General features: G+C 43.4%; 1 protein-coding gene across 1 annotated transcript in view; it reads right to left on the bottom strand.

Moving 5' to 3' along the window:
- Positions 1–11,040, bottom strand: part of NAALADL2 (N-acetylated alpha-linked acidic dipeptidase like 2) — a 740,348-nt gene extending 729,308 nt beyond the window's left edge. The window contains exon 1 of the mRNA XM_053390588.1: positions 10,975–11,040. The gene's annotated coding sequence lies outside the window, so the exon portion shown is untranslated. The remainder of the gene's footprint in view (positions 1–10,974) is intronic.
- Positions 11,041–18,550: the final 7,510 nt, after the last annotated feature.

Raw genomic sequence — 18,550 nt, 5'->3', positions numbered from 1 at the left:
ATACCACATTTAAATAAAGTGGATTAATGCATATCTTAATGGTCTTTAGGTAAGCTTTTTGGACATGCCTTGTTAATGTGCGACAAGGAAAACGCCGATCTCTTGAGATTTAAAATAAATTGGCTTTAGAGAAAACAAATGTGCTACATACCCAATGCTGAGCTCCACATTAAGTTCTAAGACTCAACGTCAGAAACAAATCTTATCTTTATAACTTGAAATTTGGTAGTCCCTTTTTTTTTAAAAAAAAAGAAATCATAGCTGTTAAAAAAAATCAACTGTAGCTTGTCGAGGCAGTTTTGTAGTCAGGCAGGATATAATAATAGTTTTATAACCTTCTGTGTCTTCCATCTTCATGTTTTCTATCATGGAACATAGGAAGTTGTTTTATACTGAGAAGGACAACTGGACCATCTAGCTCAGGACTGTTTGCAACAGCACTGACTTTTCAGAGTTTCTGACCAGAGCCTTTTCCAGCCCCCCACCCCTAGTCACCTAGCTGATGACCAGCTCATAATCATTTCCTGGGCACACATGCCATCTCCATGCACCAACAGTCTTACAACTCCAGGCAGTATGATCTACACTAATTCTGGCACCAACCAACCCTCACAAAAACAGCTCCAGCCCACACACCCACTCAGCACTCATCGGCTGATAGTCGCCACCTAGGCTCTCGCATTATCTGGCACACCCAAATACCCAGCTTCTACCTAGGTCAGACTTTGTTAGACTACCGCTCCCATCACTGGTCACAATTGACTATGTTGGCTGGGGCTCATGGAGGTTGGAGTTCAACAACAGCTGGAGAACCACAGTTTCCCCCATGCATGGGGAATGTTAGTTCACCCAACACTCAAGCCAACTCAGTTCCACACTCAAGTATCCACAACAATCTTTGTTGTTTAATCTTTGTTGTTTAAGGGAAAGCCCTGCCAAGGAAAATGAAGAATATATTTATGTATGCGACAACGGCGGCAAAAGAGTCTTAATTGCACAAGGATGGAAGAATGAAGAAACCCCGACGAAAGAACAGTGGCAAGAAAAATTGATGGACTATGTGGAACTGGCAAAATTGACGCATAAACTACGTGACAAGGACAACTGTGACTTTAAAGAAGAATGGGAACCTTTTGCAAAGTACTTAAAGAAACAACAAAATGAACTGGACTCCTTGGGAGGTTTTGAATAAACATACACAAATTTATTTATTAACATAATAGATGGATAATTTTGAGATCTTTACATTTTTATAATATGCAGAGAACAATATGTGCTGATAAATCAGAGAGAGGAACTGAGGGAAGTAGGGGGAGAGAGGGCCAGTATGTGGGGGTGGGAGGGGGGAAATGGGGAAAAAATATAATTGTTGAAATAATTTGTTATGTGAAAATAATCAATAAAATTTCAAAAAAACCCCACCTTTGTTGTTTAATCTTTGTTGGAAGCCACCCAGAGTGGCTGGGGAGGCCCAGCCAGATGGGCGGCGTACAAACAATAAATTATTATTATTATTGCGGCAACCCAAAGTGAGGAAAATACCCTTTAGTGCTATCTCTTTCTTTGTTTGTTTTTTAAAAGATATTTATTAAAGTTTCAAAAAAGATTACAAAAATAAGAAAAGAAAGAAAAAAATAAACAAAAGATACAAAATACAGAAAAATAAAAACAATTAAAAACAAATCAATCTTTCCATGTCTTGTGCTATCTCTTTGAGGTCAACCTGCTGCCTGCAGCCTGTTCTGTTCTCCCTGTCCCAAACACATGGGAATCAAGGGACAGGAGAAGCAGCTGAAGATGGCTTCCAGTCTCATTGAGAAGGGTAAAGTGAAGAGGGGTGCCAGTGGATTATGATGCAGAAATGCAGTCAGAACTGACAAGGAATTGAATTAAGAAGGTAATAAGATTTCCTTACATTTGGCAACCCGGGCATGTTTTGGGATTTAGGGAGGCTCTGCCAGAAGGCCTTCTGGAGTCTATATACATTACTTTCAATTGGGCAGTTTTGCTTACACAATGCCTAAATATTTTCCAGCCCCTTTACGTTGTTCTGGTCATCTTCTCCTCACCACGAATGAGGAGGTTCCATTTGATAGGCGTGGCTCTCATCCCTGAAATTTGTGAGTGCTGCCTTTCCCAAAAAATAAAATAAGAAAGTAGACACAACAGATTTATAGCACATGCCGCTTAGGGCATCGTTCTCTGCAAGAGATGCGCTCTGACTACCAAGGGAATCCTCTTCCAAACAGTCTTTTTCAAGCTGCCGAGAAGCATTTCAGTGGTTCTCTCTAACCTATTAACACTTTATTTGGAGGCAATAATTGACTGTTAAATCCAAATTGTTGCCATAAAAGCATTTAAAATGCATTTTATGAGCAATTAAAAATTATACTTGAACAAGCATTTTAAAATGAGCATTAATTGACAAGATCAAATAAGCAATCTAAAAATGCAGCAATCACGGCACCCCGCTACGCAAGTCCCAAGCAGAGGGGCTTGAAAACAAAACCCCATTTGTCTCAATAAAATTTCCTTCCATGCAAGGACAAATATAGGATTGCACTATCTTGCTCATGCTACAGAAGTTCTTCTCTCCTCGTCTCTAAAAGCTTATATGAATTAATAATATTGAACAACAACAACTATTTATCATCATCATCATCATCATCAATATTTCTAAAGGGGTAGCCGTGCTAGTCTGTTGCTTCAAAACCAACACAAGCCCCATATGCACTATAAATTTAAAGCAATATCTTACCGCCTTAAACCTCACAGAGCTACGATTCCTTGAGTGGTTTAAGAATCAAACCCTCTTTCCGAGGGGACCCTGGCAACTGTAGCTCTGTGAGGGGAACAGGGGGTCTCCTAACAACTCGCAGCACACTTAACAAATGACAGTTCCTATGTTTCTTTGGGGGAAGCTATGACTGTTTAAAGTCGTATCATAGTGTTATGAACACTGGTGCCAACTGTATTTTTGTGGGTGCTCGGCACCCACACTGCAGAGCTCTGACATGACCTCCGAGGTGACGTCCAAGGCTCTGCGAAGTTGCATTGGAGGACCTGAGACATGACTTCCAAGGCCCCGCAAAGCCTTGGAAGCACCATGACGTCATGTTACATCATGGGTGCCATTAGGCACCCATAATCTGGGGCCCAAGTCAGTGCCCCTGGTTATAAATGTATCATGCCAGCAGGGCCAGAAAGTCTTGCAGCACCTAAGAGACTTCTCCACACGTCCATTTGTCCTGACACCTTCCTGCAAGGAAACCCAATCTTTAATGGTGAATCGGAACAAATGGTAAGCAGATTTTTCATGGATTGCAGTTTGTTCCAATTTAGCATGAAAGAGCAGGCAAAACCATACCTAGAAAATGTGGTTCAAGTGGAAAACTACTTGGACACGTACTTTCTAAGCACGAGTCAAGCAGAAGTGTGGCTGAACCCCTAAAAAATGCATGATTGACATGAGCTTTCATCGACAACACAGGCCCTGCTCACAGGCTTGCAATTCAACAGACAAGATATAAAGAGGAAAGCTTATGGAGAGGGAAGAGGAAAAGTAAAGAAAATCCAGGTTCCAGTTTTCACAGAAGTGGATATCTTTAATAAAGTCTTGCACTATTTCCCAGATGAGTTAATCCACCCAACTTGCAGAAATAAATCACACACTGTTGCTACTACAGTGTTAACACCAATGGGAGCGTATTTTAGGCTCTTCAGAAAATTTAAATTGATGGAATTCATTTCATTTCATTTTTAATTTGTTTGCCACCCTTCTGCCCAAGGCACTTTACGTAGGAACAACAAACTACACAACAAAGATCACACCTCCTGTAACAATCTGGTTTTGATGCAAAAGGCATATGATTACATTAAAGTTATAGAAAGCCCATTCTCAAAAGTATGGATCACAATATCCATGTCTTTCCGCTCCACATATTCTCCATGCTGAGACTGGATACATAAGAATATTTTCAACTTATCTATGGAAAGGCAGTATCTTAATTGCTTAAAGCGTCGTGTAATTAAACCTACTGACCATGCGCTGATTCAATCTCCATTTTACAACTGAAACAGAATGTGCTTTTGAATATGGAATGAATTCAGGTAAATGAACATATAGTAATGCAGCTGTAATTTTCAAATTTTCCCATCCAAAAAAGGGAGAACACAGATTAGGTAATTGAATATCCAGGCTCTCATGTGGAACAGCGATACCTGTTTCATTTTAAAACATTATATCACACTTTCCCCCTCCACAAAGGAGTTGCTCAAAGCAGCTTTCATGGCAACACATGTAATATTTCCAAGTAGGTATCTGGGAGTATCTGGGGACGCAGGTGGCGCTGTGGGTAAAACCTCAGTGCCTAGGACTTGCCGATCGTATGGTCGGCAGTTCGAATCCCCGCGGCGTGGTGAGCTCGCGTCTTTCGGTCCCAGCTCCTGCCCACCTAGCAGTTCGAAAGCATCCCTAAGTGCAAGTAGATAAATAGGTACCGCTTCATAGCGGGAAGGTAAACGGGGTTTCTGTGTGCTGTGCTGGTGCTGGCTCGCCAGAGCAGCTTTGTCACGCTGGCCACATGACCCGGAAGTGTCTCCGGACAGCGCTGGCCCCCAGCCTCTTAAGTGAGATGGGCGCACAACCCTAGAGTCGGACACGACTGGCCCGTACGGGCAGGGGTACCTTTACCTTTACCTTTTTATCTGGGAGTTAGCAAAATTACCTGCCGTTAATGGGATTGCACTCCCCATTGGAGAAGTGTGTGCACAGTTTGAGGGCATTCCTGGAACCACTGTTGTCACTTGAGGCTCCAGCTAAGAGCATTGCTGCTTGGCTTTGGGTAATGCACCAATTACCCATGCTTTGGCAAACTTCAAGTTGAACTACTGAAATGCGCTCTATGTGGGACTGCCTTTGAAAATTACAGCTAGTGCAAAATGTTGCCACAAGAATGCTGGTGTGGGGCAGCAGGCTACAAGCATATCACCCCTTAAATCAACTATAGGTAAAGGTAAAGGGACCCCTGACCATTAGGTCCAGTCATGGACGACTCTGGGGTTGCTGCGCTCATCTTGCTTTACTGGCTGAGGGAGCTAGCGTACAGCTTCCGGGTCATATGGCCAGCATGACTAAACCGCTTCTGGCGAACCAGAGCAGCGCTCGGAAACACCATTTACCTTCCCACCAGAGTGGTACCTATTGATCTACTTGCACTTTAACGTGCTTTCGAACTGTTGGTTGGCAGGAGCAGGGACCAAACAACGGGAGCTCACTCTGTTGCGAGGATTCGAACCACCGACCTGATCGGCAAGCCCAAGGCTCTGTGGTTTAACCCACAGTGCCACCCACATCCCATTCAACCAGCTATACTGGCTGCCAATTGTTTTCCAGGTCTCGTTCAAGGTGCTTGCTTTGAAGTTTAAAGCCTTAATTGTCTTGGGACACAAATATCTGAATGAACATCTTATTTCTTTTCAACCTGCCCATGCTCCAAGATGAGCAAATAAGGCCATCCTGGTGGCTCCTCAGTATGTGGTACATCGTGTGGGCATCCTGGAAAGAGACTTTTCAGTAGTGACTCCTCATACATTAAACTCTCTCACTACTGAGGTGGTGTTATTTAAGACACATCTTATAAGGCAGATATCTGGACCACTACCCCAGTGGTTCACAGACTTTTTTTATCTGGGCCGCTCTTTCAGAATAAAAAATTGCTTGCCGCACACAGAATTTTTTAAAGATAAGAAATACATTGAAAAACAAACAGAAACAATTCCTAGCAGCGCTTGATTTATAACACTTTGCAATATGACCATGGAACATCCAGAAAGTAAAAAATAAATAAAAATGCAGCTACATAGGAACATGAATCACTCCCAAAATATAATTTAAAAAGAGCCTCTTAGGTATTTACCTTAAGTACGTACACAAACGTACTTAAGGCTCTGATTGCACTAAATAATGATCTTAGGGCCAGTTGCAAGAAATAGCAAGCAGGAAGTAGGAAGGAATGAGATAGGTTTTAGGTTATGTTATGCCTTTAAATAGGTTATGTTATATTCTGGATTATGTTATGTTTTATAGATTATGTCTGAATAGGATGAGAATGTTGGAGATACGTGCAAATGTGTATGTGAACCCGGTCTTTGGGTGGGTGTTTGATTTTCGTTGTTGTGTATACTGTGTATATATGGACAATGACAATAAATTTATCTCTCTATCTCTCTCTAAACTCAAGGAGAAGCATGAGCTTGTTTTTGCCAGGTATTCTCATTTATATTAGGTCCAACTTGAGACAAATTCTCATTTCCTCATCAACACAAAGAAGCCTTTCTAGTTCTCTGATCTTTCATATTAGTCAGAATTGAAAATCCCCATTCACAATAGTATGTCACAGAGAACTGTAGCAGAATAGCCAATGCTCTTCTAATTTTGATACTGTACTATGCTGTACAGTGGTACCTCGGGTTACAGACGCTTCAGGTTACAGACTCTGCTAACCCAGAAATATTACGGGTTAATAAATTTGCTTCAGGATGAGAACAGAAATCGCGTGGCAGCGCGGCAGCAGCAGGAGGCCCCATTAGCTAAAGTGGTGCTCCAGGTTAAGAACAGTTTCAGGTTAAGAACGGACCTTCAGAACGAATTAAGTTCTTAACCTGAGGTACCACTGTACTTGAATGTTTAAATCAGGGGTCAGCAAACTTTTTCAGCAGGGCTGGTCCACTGTCCCTCAGACCTTGTGGGGGGCTGGACTATATTTTGAAGAAAAAAATGAATGAATTCCTATGCCCCACAAACAACCCAGAGATGCATTTTAAATAAAAGCACACATTCTACTCATGTGAAAACACCAGGCAGGCCCCACAAATAACCCAGAGATGCATTTTAAATAAAAGGACACATTCTACTCATGTAAAAACACACTGATTCCCGGAACATCCACAGGCTGGATTTAGAAGGCGATTGAGCCGGATCCGGTCCCTGGGCCTTAGTTTGCCTCCCCTTAGTTTAAATGTTTCTTTGATTGTCCTTGAATCTTCCTGCCACACTTGCCAACCTCTCCTGCCACACCAGTGTGGCAGGCCACACCCTTTGATAACCACTGCACCACTACAATCTCTGAATGACAAGAGACTCCAGCACTGCCCACACTCTCCCAGAGTTTGACTTCTTCCCAGTATCCCATAGGGGGGATTCCCATGCAGCCTCTCATGCAGACACTGAACAGAGCCAGAACTGCCTGAGTTCCTCAGCATTGATGCTACTGCACCTTTGGACCACGACCTGCTTGGCTTTTCTTTCTGATTTCTGCTCACATTATGCAACTGCCCACTCTAGGAGTGCGATTGCCATAAGTGGAGCACCTTGTAAGCTCTAAGAAAATGCCGATGCAAATGCTGTTAGTGCTTGCACATGTGCATTTGTTATCAAGTGAAAGGTTTCAGCGCTTCATCAGAAAAATGCATTAAGAAGGCAGGGCGAAGAAACCCGAGGAAAATGAATGTCATCTGTTTAAAGTTTAAATCCAGCATTATCTTTACAGGCACAGCAGCTGCTACGGTGGAGGGGAGAATACCTCGAGATTCCCCATTGCTACAAGGATATCTGCCCACTAGTAGCCTTGAAAGGCGCTTTTCTGGTCATGGGGGAGAGATCCAGATACCCCAGGATTCATTTGACCCCAAGTTGGTCTCACTTCCAGTGAGCAACCAGGCTAGCACAGCAAATTTACTGCCCCATAAGCTGCAACCCTATACATGCTTGGATGCAAGTACCACTGCACAGAATGGAAACCATGTCCAAATAACTATGCATTGGATTAAAGTGCTAACAGTCCTGTCTTGCCAAATGCAAGGTGGTTCTTTTAATGAGATTCAGAAGCAATACAAACACAAGTGAGTGAGAAGATTAAAGATTTTATTCTAAGCAGCAAGCTTTACATACATTACCAAGCAAGCACTTCGATCTGCCACTGGGAAGCCCTCAAGAAGTGGCAAAGTGACCCCCAGGTAGCCTCAGTTTGCATGGCCCTGCAGTCGATCAGTCCATGCATGAGCTTCACAGAACTATGCCCCCAAGCCATCCGATTTATAGACAGCTAACCTGTGTGGTTTGCCTGACTGCCTACATGCTACTAGCCAGTGGCGTTGCAACGGGGGGTGGGGGGGGCGATGCGCCCCGGGCACCATGTCGGGGGGGGGACAAGAAGGCACCCCGCGGGGGCTCTCAGCGGTGCAAGCAGCCATCGTGCCGCCACCACATGTGGAGGATCCTCCGTTCGCGGCTGTAGCGGCGACGGAGACATCCTGGCACCGTCCGTATGGTGCTGGAGTAGCGCTGCCGGCAAACCGCTATGTACAGTGCATGCGTGGCATCGCTACGTACAGCACATGCATCATATGTAGCGATGCCACACATGCGCCCTACGTAGCGATGCCCCGCCCGGGGTGTCACGACACCTTCGTTCGCCCCTGCTACTAACTACGTATAGGTTATTCATTAGCTAGCCACCTCTCCCAACGTCTCACTTCAAAGAAGGAAGGTATCCAGCACTATTACTTCCTTCCACAGATTAGGGCATTAAATGGCTGTTCTCAGCCATCAAAGAGCAGAACAAGAGATAGAGAGGGGAAGGAAACAAAGGCAGGAAGACATGGCCGTGCTAGATCACTATCTCCTCAAAATACAAATACCTTCTGCATTGCCCATTCACGTCCCAAGCAGTGGTGTGCGGTGAAATTTTTCATAGAAGAACAGTTGGGCCAGAGGTGCCAGCTTGCAAGTGCAATGTGGGAAGGGTGACATCACACACATGATATCTTGGCATCCTGATATCACATGTGTGAGCGCTGTACCTCCCTCTCTAAGCCAGACAGACCCTTTCCAGGCTTTGAGAAGGAGGTATCGGGCCTGTGATAGGATGCTGCGGCCCTCTTACCTCCTTCCCAAAGCTGGGTGGGCTTAGGGAAGATGGCAGGAGGGTTATTGGACCCATCAGATCACCTCCCTCCCTAAGCTGGGCATAAGCTTCCCAGGCTTTGGGAAGGAGATGCCAGGGGAACATTTAGGGGACCAGCCTAGTCTTGCTAGTCCACTGACCACACGCCACTGGTCCCAAGATTCCCTGCCCCCAAGACCAAGATGGTTAAGAATTCTGACATTGCTCAATTTGTTTTTGGGAGAGGGAGGAGGAGGGAAGGAAGGACTGGATGCCATATTACTGACAATGAAGTCGTGCAGTGATAAAGTCCAGATTGAATTATTGCAATGCACTCATAAGAACCCTTGAACACAAGGAAAAGCTGTTGGATCAGATTAATGGCATATCTAGTCCAGCATTTTGTTTTCACAGTAGCCAACAAGATGCCTGTGGGAAACCCTCAAGCCCTCTCCCTCCTACCGTTTCTAGCAAACTGGTATTCAGAAGAATGTTGCCTCTGACCATGGAGGCAGGACACAACCATCATGGCTAGTAGCCATTGACAGCCTTATTCTTATCAATGTGAAGAAAACCTGACCCACCCACCCCCCAAAAAAAAACAGGTCAGCGTTTCACAGTGATTCAAATGGTGTCAGCACCCAGGGAGTAAGAAAGCAGCCACCACTCCTGTTTTCTCCATCCAACCTGAGCCAGAAGATCTCAGGGCATAGGTGGAGCAGCTTGTGAAAAGTGTTTTAGAAACTGGTTTTGGTCTCCCAATGTGGAGCTCAGGCTGCTGGCATGCATTTCTCCTTGACGAACTGTACTGATTGGCAATTCATTTCCAAGCTCAATTCAAAGGAGAACTATGGGCCAAAATTTCTCAAGGATTTTATTCTCTCCCCCCACAAAAACCCCAATGATTTCTGATCTTCTCCCTTTCCAAGAAATGTGCACGCAGCTCTAATTTGTGTTATCCATGACATTTAAGGACCTAAAATAATGATCTGTCTCTACATATCCAAAGAAGTGCCCTCCCTGAGATCATGAGGTCACCAGTAGAGGGTCTCCATAGGTCACACCATCCTCTGAAATTTGACAAGTCTAGACAGTTCTGTTCTTAGGGAGATCTGTCTGGGCAAAGTACTTCAATGTTATCAAAAAGAAATCAACATATTACTGGTGCTTTTGCCTGTCTGGAATGTATCCCTGAACTGCAATGATGTCTTTTTCACTTGCCTGGATGAAGAGGTGTTTGTGTGTATTGTGTGTATTGAAGCCTCTGATATATGTGGCTGGAATGTAGTCTACTGTATAAGTCAAAATCATATCCATTACTCCACACACTTAGGTATGTGGCCCTCAAAAGATTGACAACAAGGCAATTTGGCCCTGGGCTGGAAAAGGTTCACCAACCCTGTTTTATTGGAACTGTCACATGTCTCTTCTCTCTTGACATTGCAATGCTATTATATCATGGATTTTTTATTATTTATTTCTTATGTTTATAGCCTAACAGATTAGTTCCCAAGGCGTCTTACAGAAGTTAAAAGCCAACTTACCAATTATGTAATAATCTTTTCTTTTTCTTATCAAAAGAACTTTTTTTAAAAAGAAAAAAAAGATGTTTGCAGCTTGCGCATTCTGCATTATTTCCAAGGAATTAAACATACAGAACATTTTTCTATAGGAAAATGCACCATAAAAAGAATTACCAAGGATCAGATTTGAATATCTGGAAATTACACGTACAGGAATATGAAAGCCTGTTCTATTATTTCTTTTAACAAAACAGCTGCTGTTTGTAGCGTTCCCTAAATATTACCTGTAACACTTCAAAATTGGAGCGGGGAATGTTATGAAACATGATCACCATTCCTTTTTGGTCACATTCTGCTACAGGGAATGTCGCACTAACGTCGTTACAGACAATATTGCTTTTCTTTGGTTGTTTCCAGAGGAGTCAAGGGAAAGCAGGAGAAAGCCTGAACAGTGTCCCCAAACGATTACACAGACGGGAGCAAAAGGTCAGGCATACAGAACTTACCCTGGGCCAGATGCGAAAGGTCCGGAACCATCATACGCTATTTCCCCACGTCCACCTGAGAAATCTGAAAAGGGAAAGTAACAAAGACAGTTTGTGACAAAGCTGACACAAAGTACTCCAAAAGGAGCCAAATCAATTGTGACATTTTTCATTTATTTGTAAATGCCTCCTTGGCAGGACACTCACTCAAGACGACAGTTGCCTCTTACGGAATGGAGGAGGTGATGGCGAAATAGAAGGACTCTTGACAGCCGCTTTAATGAGATTCTGCGTTAAGATCACTCTAACACTTTTTCTCCCCTCCCCCCTCTGTTCGTTCACTCTTAGTCTCCCATACCCCTAATTTATGGGAGGGGGAGGAAGCCTTCGATGTAAGAAAACCCCCCACCTTGCCCTTTTGTCAATTTCCATTTCTAGTTCATTGTGTCCTACTTCTAAGCCCGTCTCCTCCTTCCCTAATAAATAAATAAATCACAAAGCAATATGTCAAGAAAATGTAAATAGTACAGGACATTGATTATCTTCTGGCCCAATTCCACCAATTTTGCTAGGGTGAAAGTTATCTTACTCAGCAAACAATTCTGCTGCAGAAAATGAGATCTTTGACCTGCTGCTCAGAATTTGCAAGGAATGGACAGCCTATCTTGAAGAATAATCTGTGTTTGAGCCTCTTTCTCCCTAGCCACTTTGGGTATTATCATGATTCCTAAACTGCCTGCCAAAACCATTTGGCTATGATGGAGTCTGTGGGTTTTCATTGTTCTCGCTTATTATTGGGGAGCTTATATTTCCACCTGGAATTGCTTTTATGAGTGATTACTGAGAGCAAACCCATGCAACATGAACAGCCTTCGATGCACTGCGATTCTAGTGGTTCAGACTCCGTCACACATAGAGAGAAATTACTGGTCGCTGTGTGGTCAGGTGGACATTCTGTATCATCTAGAGCAGGCATAGGCAAACTTGGCCCTCCAGATGGGACTACAATTCCCATCATCCCTGACCACTGGTCCTGCTAGCTAGGGATGATGGGAGTTGTAGTCCCAAAAACATCTGGAGGGCCGAGTTTGCCTGTGCCTGATCTAGAGATATGGTGGCAGTCCTTGAAATACTAGTCTGGTATGCTTCCAATGGCAAAGTATCTTTGATTTACTAATCCCAATTATTAGCTTTTTCTCATTGGGAAGCTTCTAGGCATTGCATGCCATTGGTGTGCAGTGCTGGAAGCAAAAGTGACATTTACTTATTTGAATTATTATACCCTGCCCATCTGGCTGGGTTTACCTTTGAATGCTCACCTACATTCCAGCCATGGAAAAGTCAGAGGTTTCTGCACATACCTCTCTCCACCCAGGCCAGAGAGAGACAGGATCACATTTCAAGTACATCTTCCAGACAGCACCCCCCCATATTTTATTTTGTTTTTATTTGTTGCATTTGTATGCCAACTTTTTCTCCAAGGAGCTCAAGCTGACATACATGGTTACCCCCCCTCCATCTCATTGAATTCTCGCGACAACCCTGTGAGGTAGGTTAGGCTGAGAGGCAATGAGTAGCCCAAGATCACCCAGGTGAGCTTTATGGCTGAGTGTGGATTTGAACTCTGGTCTTCAATGTCCTAGTCTGACACTCTTAACCATTGTACCAGAGTAGAGCATTAAATGCATTAAACTAGTAAAAAAAAACAACAAAAAACAAAATCTATTATACTAGGGGGAAATTATTTGCAAAAATGTTTGTATTGTGAGATATTGCATACAAAAACAAGTATGTTAAGGGGAAATGCAGTGAAATGCTGGTGGATTTTAATAAGTGTTTTTAAATGAAATCAATAATAGTTTAGTCAATAGAATCATAGAACTGTAGAGTTGGAAGGAACCCTGGAGTCAGGCAGTTCAACCCCCTTTAATTCAGGAATCCTGCCCTGGTTAACAGCCAAGAAAAAAGCACACCAAGAACTCAGGCCAATGCACAGTAAGTTTCAATAGTGGGAGTGGTCCCTACTTGCAAATCAATAGTCAGTAGTAACAAAAACTAATCCATTCAAGGGTATGTATTCTGGTTAACAGCCAGACACACTGACCATTGCACCACAGGCTATAATTTAATTTATTGTGAATAATAATACTGTATTATTACTGTTTTTATTATTAGTTGCTTGTTACTTAGAGGTCTACAAGTCACTTAAAACACAGTTAAATGCACAGATAAATATATTATACCATTATATATAGAGAGAAAAACATACAATCCCCTTAACAGCCATAGGCAGCTTTGGTGGCATGCTAATAGCAATGTGGAAACATGAAGAACTGGACTTAAGATTGGGGGGGGGGTGAAGATCTGAGGGAAACCAAAATGTCCAAGTAGTGCATTGCTACTGGGGTGGGATGTAAAGGGAGAGGAAGCTACCAGGAATGCAGAGTGCTGCCTTCTGCAGCATGTCAGGGTTCCTCTGCAGATGCATTGATGAGGAAAGGACTCCCCAAAAGATGGGAAGTTCTCAAACCACAGCACTTGGAAGTTCAAATGCTCTGGCACAATGGCGACTTCCAAAGCGACTTTTAATTACAATGCTTTTAGACTCCAGGCTTCTTCCAAGGACTGCAATTTTACGCCCTTTAAATCACAGAACATTTGCTAAATATGCCGGATGCCCCATCCCAAACTGCTTGAACCATACCGAGATGATATTCTTCTGGCATCAAAGGAAAGATTAGTTCTCCAAGCAGTCAAATTATGCTTTATTCAGCCTTTTACTCTAGTAACTCAGTAATAATGCTTCAGTGGGTTGATTTAACATTCCCCCCTTTTCAGCAATAAATTGACAAGCCATCAAGCTGGGACAAGAAGGATGGGTTTCAAGTTCTCATTTATCATTACTTTAATTGGTCTACAATTGCTCCTGACTAGTTATTGCCCCTACAGGCCAACTATTAACTCAGTGTGTTTTAAAAGGGATTGGCTTTGAAAAAGTTACTTTGCAGTAACGAGGTTCCATTACTATGAATCTTTCATGTTTTCTCTCTTCCCCCTCCATTCAAGGCTATGGTTCAGTCCATATGTAATGCCAACTAATTGGCGCTACTTGAATAAACCCTGCTTGTAGTTCCTTGTTTGGAGAACAAGAACAAACCATTGTTTGTCAGTTCATACGTAATGGCAAACTATGGTTTGTACCACAGAATTGTTCATTATAGTGCCATAACGCTTCATAGTACTTATAAAGCACAAAACAAGCTAACAGTGTAAGGGTGCTATTCAGCTAGGTTTTACTTAGCATAGACCCACTGAAATTAATAGACCTAACTTAAAAAGCATTCCTAAACCTGGAAAGGCAGAGGAAGCAACACCAGCTTAAGTTAAACTGGTGTAAAATATGCCAGTACACTGGTACCTTGGTTCTCAAACTTAATCTGTTCTGGGAGTCTGTTCAACTCCCAAAGCTGTTCAGAAACCAAGGCGCAGCTTCCGATTGGCTGCAGGAGCTTCCTGCACTCAATTGGAAGCTGTGTCAGACATTTGGCTTCTGAAAAATGTTTGCAAACCGGAACACTCACTTCTGGGTTTGCGGCATTCGGGAGCCGATTTGTTCAGCAACTGAGCTGTTTGAGAACCAAGGTACGACTGCACAAAACTCCATTCAGGAGTGGAGCCTAAGCTTGGCAGAGGAAAAAATGAGCCTTGAAAATAAGAGGTGCAGCACTTTTTTTCATTTGCTTAACTAATACAGGGTTGCCAGGGCACATTGCCGAGCTGAGCAGACAGGATCCAGCTTAAGTCTCCTCTATGGTCCTACCCCCACCACTCCCCCAGAATGCCCTCTTTTCAGGGCTTTTAGCAGCCTCAGATCTTCCAGGCTTGGATCAGCTCAGCCAGTGAGCCCAGGATGAGGGACTTAGGTCAGCATATCTCCAGCTGAGCCAGGGACTTACATTGGCAAAGCCTGGCTGATGCAGCCAAAGATCCACCACATCCAAACATCCCTGCAGTTCTAGCATTAAGAATGTGCCCTAAGAGATGCTCATTAATTTCAACAGGTCTTCTCTTAAAAAAAAACCTATGGGGGCACCCTAAAATTAGACACAGGAAAAACAAAGAAGAAAATGAATCTTAGTGGATGAGACATAGAAGCAATTTGCCCACAACCTGACATTTTGAACCACAACTTACATCAGTCCCATTCACCATGACCACCAGGGATGTTGGCAGTTTTAGTCCAAACAAGTTGAATGGCACCAAGTTGTGGAAGGCTGCACTATCTTCTCATTAATTATAACAGGACAGGAGAAGCAAACATGATGACCTTAATTCATTGCTGCAACTCAACTCTCATTAGCCCCACAAGTATGGCCAACAGGAGGGCAACCTAGGTGATAAAGGGTCTGGAAACCAATTCTTATAAGGAACGGTTGACATAATTGGGTATTGTTTAACCTGGGAAAGAGGAGACTGGGGGGGGGGGAATACAATAGCCATCTTCAAATATCTTAAGGGCTGCTACATGGAAGATGGAGCGAGCTTGTTTTTCTCCTGCTTTGGAGACTAGGACCCAAACCAATGGCTTCAAGTTACAAGAAAGGAGATTCCGACCAAACACCAGGAAGAACTTTTTGGCAGTAAGAGCTGCTCAACAGTGGAATGACGCTGGCAAGGGGTGGTGCACCTTCCTTCACTGGAGATTGGGTGAAGATTACTTCATTGAAGATTAGGCAGAGGTTGGGTGGCCCTCTGTCATGGATGATCTAGTTGAGATTTCTGCATTGCTGGAGTTGGACTAGATGACCCTTGGCATCCCTTCCAAATCTACAGTTCTGTGATTCTAACACATGTTAAATAATGAATGCAAACTACAGGTTACTCTTCCATTTCCTTTAAAAAATGTCTAAAAGCCGATTATAATTGCATATTACAGGGCATTTCCTTTCCCTCCACCCTCTCTTTTCTCTCAAGGACTTGCCATCAAGTGAGAAAGCATTTCTCTACTGGTGTCTGCACTTGAGGAAAGGTTACCTCTAACTCTGAAAGAAGGGCCTTGTTTATTTCCAAGACATCAATTGCCATTTGCTTGTGTTAGGTTCCCAATCATTTGTTTTCTTTAAGAAATCAATTCAAAGGGGGTTGAAGAAAAAGAAAAACCATGAAATTGAGCAGGCAGGTAACCAACGTTTAGATAAGATACATAATTGTGCAGTTTGATGATACAATAACTTTCCCAAGGGATACAAACGACCTGATAATTCAAGACTGGCAATGTCAAAACGAAGGTATAAATTGCACCCTTCTCCCTCCTTCTTCTCCTCTGGGTTGGGATAAATATAATTTCTCACTGCACTGTATGTCTCTCTTTTAAGCCTCAGGTGGTTTTAACTTAATGAGATTAGTTCCAGCAGGGAGCGAAATCCCATGAGATAGGATTAGTATTTTATCTGTTTTCTCCCCATCCAGCACGTTCAGTGTAGTCAATCTTGATGACGTGATGCTATTGTTGCCATTTGGTCCTTGTTTCCAAATGTAACACCATCTCCTAGCTCCATCATCAAAGCTCTGGCGGAACGTAAAGGGCTTGCTTAAAACATGTCTCGGGAGAGAAAGCAGGAACTCTATTATCCTTTCCTCGAAATCTGATGATTCCATATCTCTGTCCCCCAAACCTGTTTTCAATGTAAACATCATAAAGCAAAGCGGGCAGGATGCAATGGAATATGAAAGATACTGCCTCTCTCATCTGTGAGACTTCCAGCTCACACTACAGCCCCTCTGATAGGTTGACCCAGCCACTCTGGGCGGCTCCCAACGTATATAAAAACATCATAAAACATTACGCAATATAAGATTTCTGATACAGGGCTGCCTTCAAATGTCTTCTAAAAGTTGTGTAGTTCTTTATCTCCTTGACATCTGAAGGAAGGGTGCCACTACTGATAAGACCCTCTGCATGGTTCCCTGTAACTTCGCTTCTTTCAGTGAAGCAACCAGCAGAAGACCCTCAGAGGATGACCTCAGTGTCTGGGCTGAACAATGGAGGTGGAGATGCTCCTTCAGGTATACAGGACCGAGGCCATTTAGGGCTTTAAAGGTCAGCACCAACACTTTGAACTGTGCTTGGAAATGCACTCGGAGCCAATGCAGGTCTTTTAGGACAGGTGTTATATGGCCCTGATGACCACTCCGTCACCAGTCTAGCTGCTGCATTCTGGTTTAGAGTTTCAAAGTCACCTTCAAAGGTAGCCCTACGCAGGGTGCATTGCAGTACTCCAATCAGGAGATAACCAGAACATGTACCACTGTGGCAGGGCAGTGCACAGGCAGGTAGGATCTCAGCTGGCATAGCAGATGGAGCTCTGCCCTGGACACAGAATTAACCTGAGCCTCCATGGACAGCTGTGAGTCCAAAATAACTCCCAGGCAGTGCACCTGGTCCCTTAAGGGCACAGTTTCTTCATTCAGGACCAAGGAGTCCCTCAGCCCTACTGTCTCCCAGAAACAATACTTCTGTCTTGTTGAGATTCAATCTCAATCCATTAGCCGTCCTCCAGACACTCACACAGGGCATTCACCACCTTCACTGGCTCCAAAGTAAATTAGAGGTAGAGCTGGGTATCATCCGCATACTGATGAACACCCGTGATTATTTCTTCTAGTGGTTTCATATAGATGTTGAAAAGCATGGGGGAAGAGGACAGAGCCCTGAGCTACTCCACAAGTGAGATTCTGGTGGGTTGCTTTACCCATAAGGACAATTTTCAGAAATAGTCTAGTCGCTTTCTTACAGGGGACCAGTGACTGCAATTCTGGAGGAGGAGGAGGAGGAGGAGGAGGAGGAGGAGGAGGAGGAGAAGAAGAAGAAGAAGAAGAAGAAGAAGAAGAAGAAGAAGAAGAAGAAGTGCATCCTGCAACAGATTGCTCAATGGAGTGCTTCTGTTTGGGTATCTAGGTCATATCTACATTATACATTTAAAGCACTTTAAATCTTCTTGTTGTTGTTGTTTAGTCGTTTAGTCGTGTCCGACTCTTCGTGACCCCATGGACCAGAGCACGCCAGGCACTCCTGTCTTCCACTGCCTCCTGCAGTTTGGTCAAACTCATGTTAGTAGCTTCGAGAACACTGTCCAACCATCTCGTCCTCTGTCGTTCCCTTCTCCTTCTGCCCCCCCATCTTTCCCAACATCAGGGTCTTTTCCATGGAGTCTTCTCTTCTCATGAGGTGGCCAATGTATTGGAACCTCAGCTTCATGATCTGTCCTTCCAGTGAGCACTCAGGGCTGATTTCCTTAAGAATGGATAAATCTTGTGGCTTCCCTCAAAGAATCTAGGGAATTGTAGTTTCTTAAGGCAGGGCTGCATTTCCCAGCACCCTTAACTCTAATTCCCAGGAGTCTTTGGGGGAAGTCACTACTGTTAAAGGTTGGATAATAGGGATTCTTTAGCTGTGATTCTTGCATTGCTGGGGTTGGACCTCTTTTTTAAAAAAAATATATTTATTGAAATTTTCAAACAATATAAAAGAAAAACAGAAAAGAAAAAAGAGAGAAGAAAAAAGAGAGAAGAAAAGGGACCTCTTGACCCTTGTAGT

Source organism: Podarcis raffonei, chromosome 5 (assembly GCF_027172205.1).
Source record: "Podarcis raffonei isolate rPodRaf1 chromosome 5, rPodRaf1.pri, whole genome shotgun sequence".
NCBI lineage: Eukaryota > Metazoa > Chordata > Lepidosauria > Squamata > Lacertidae > Podarcis > Podarcis raffonei.
This window is presented reverse-complemented; position numbering and strand designations above follow the sequence as displayed.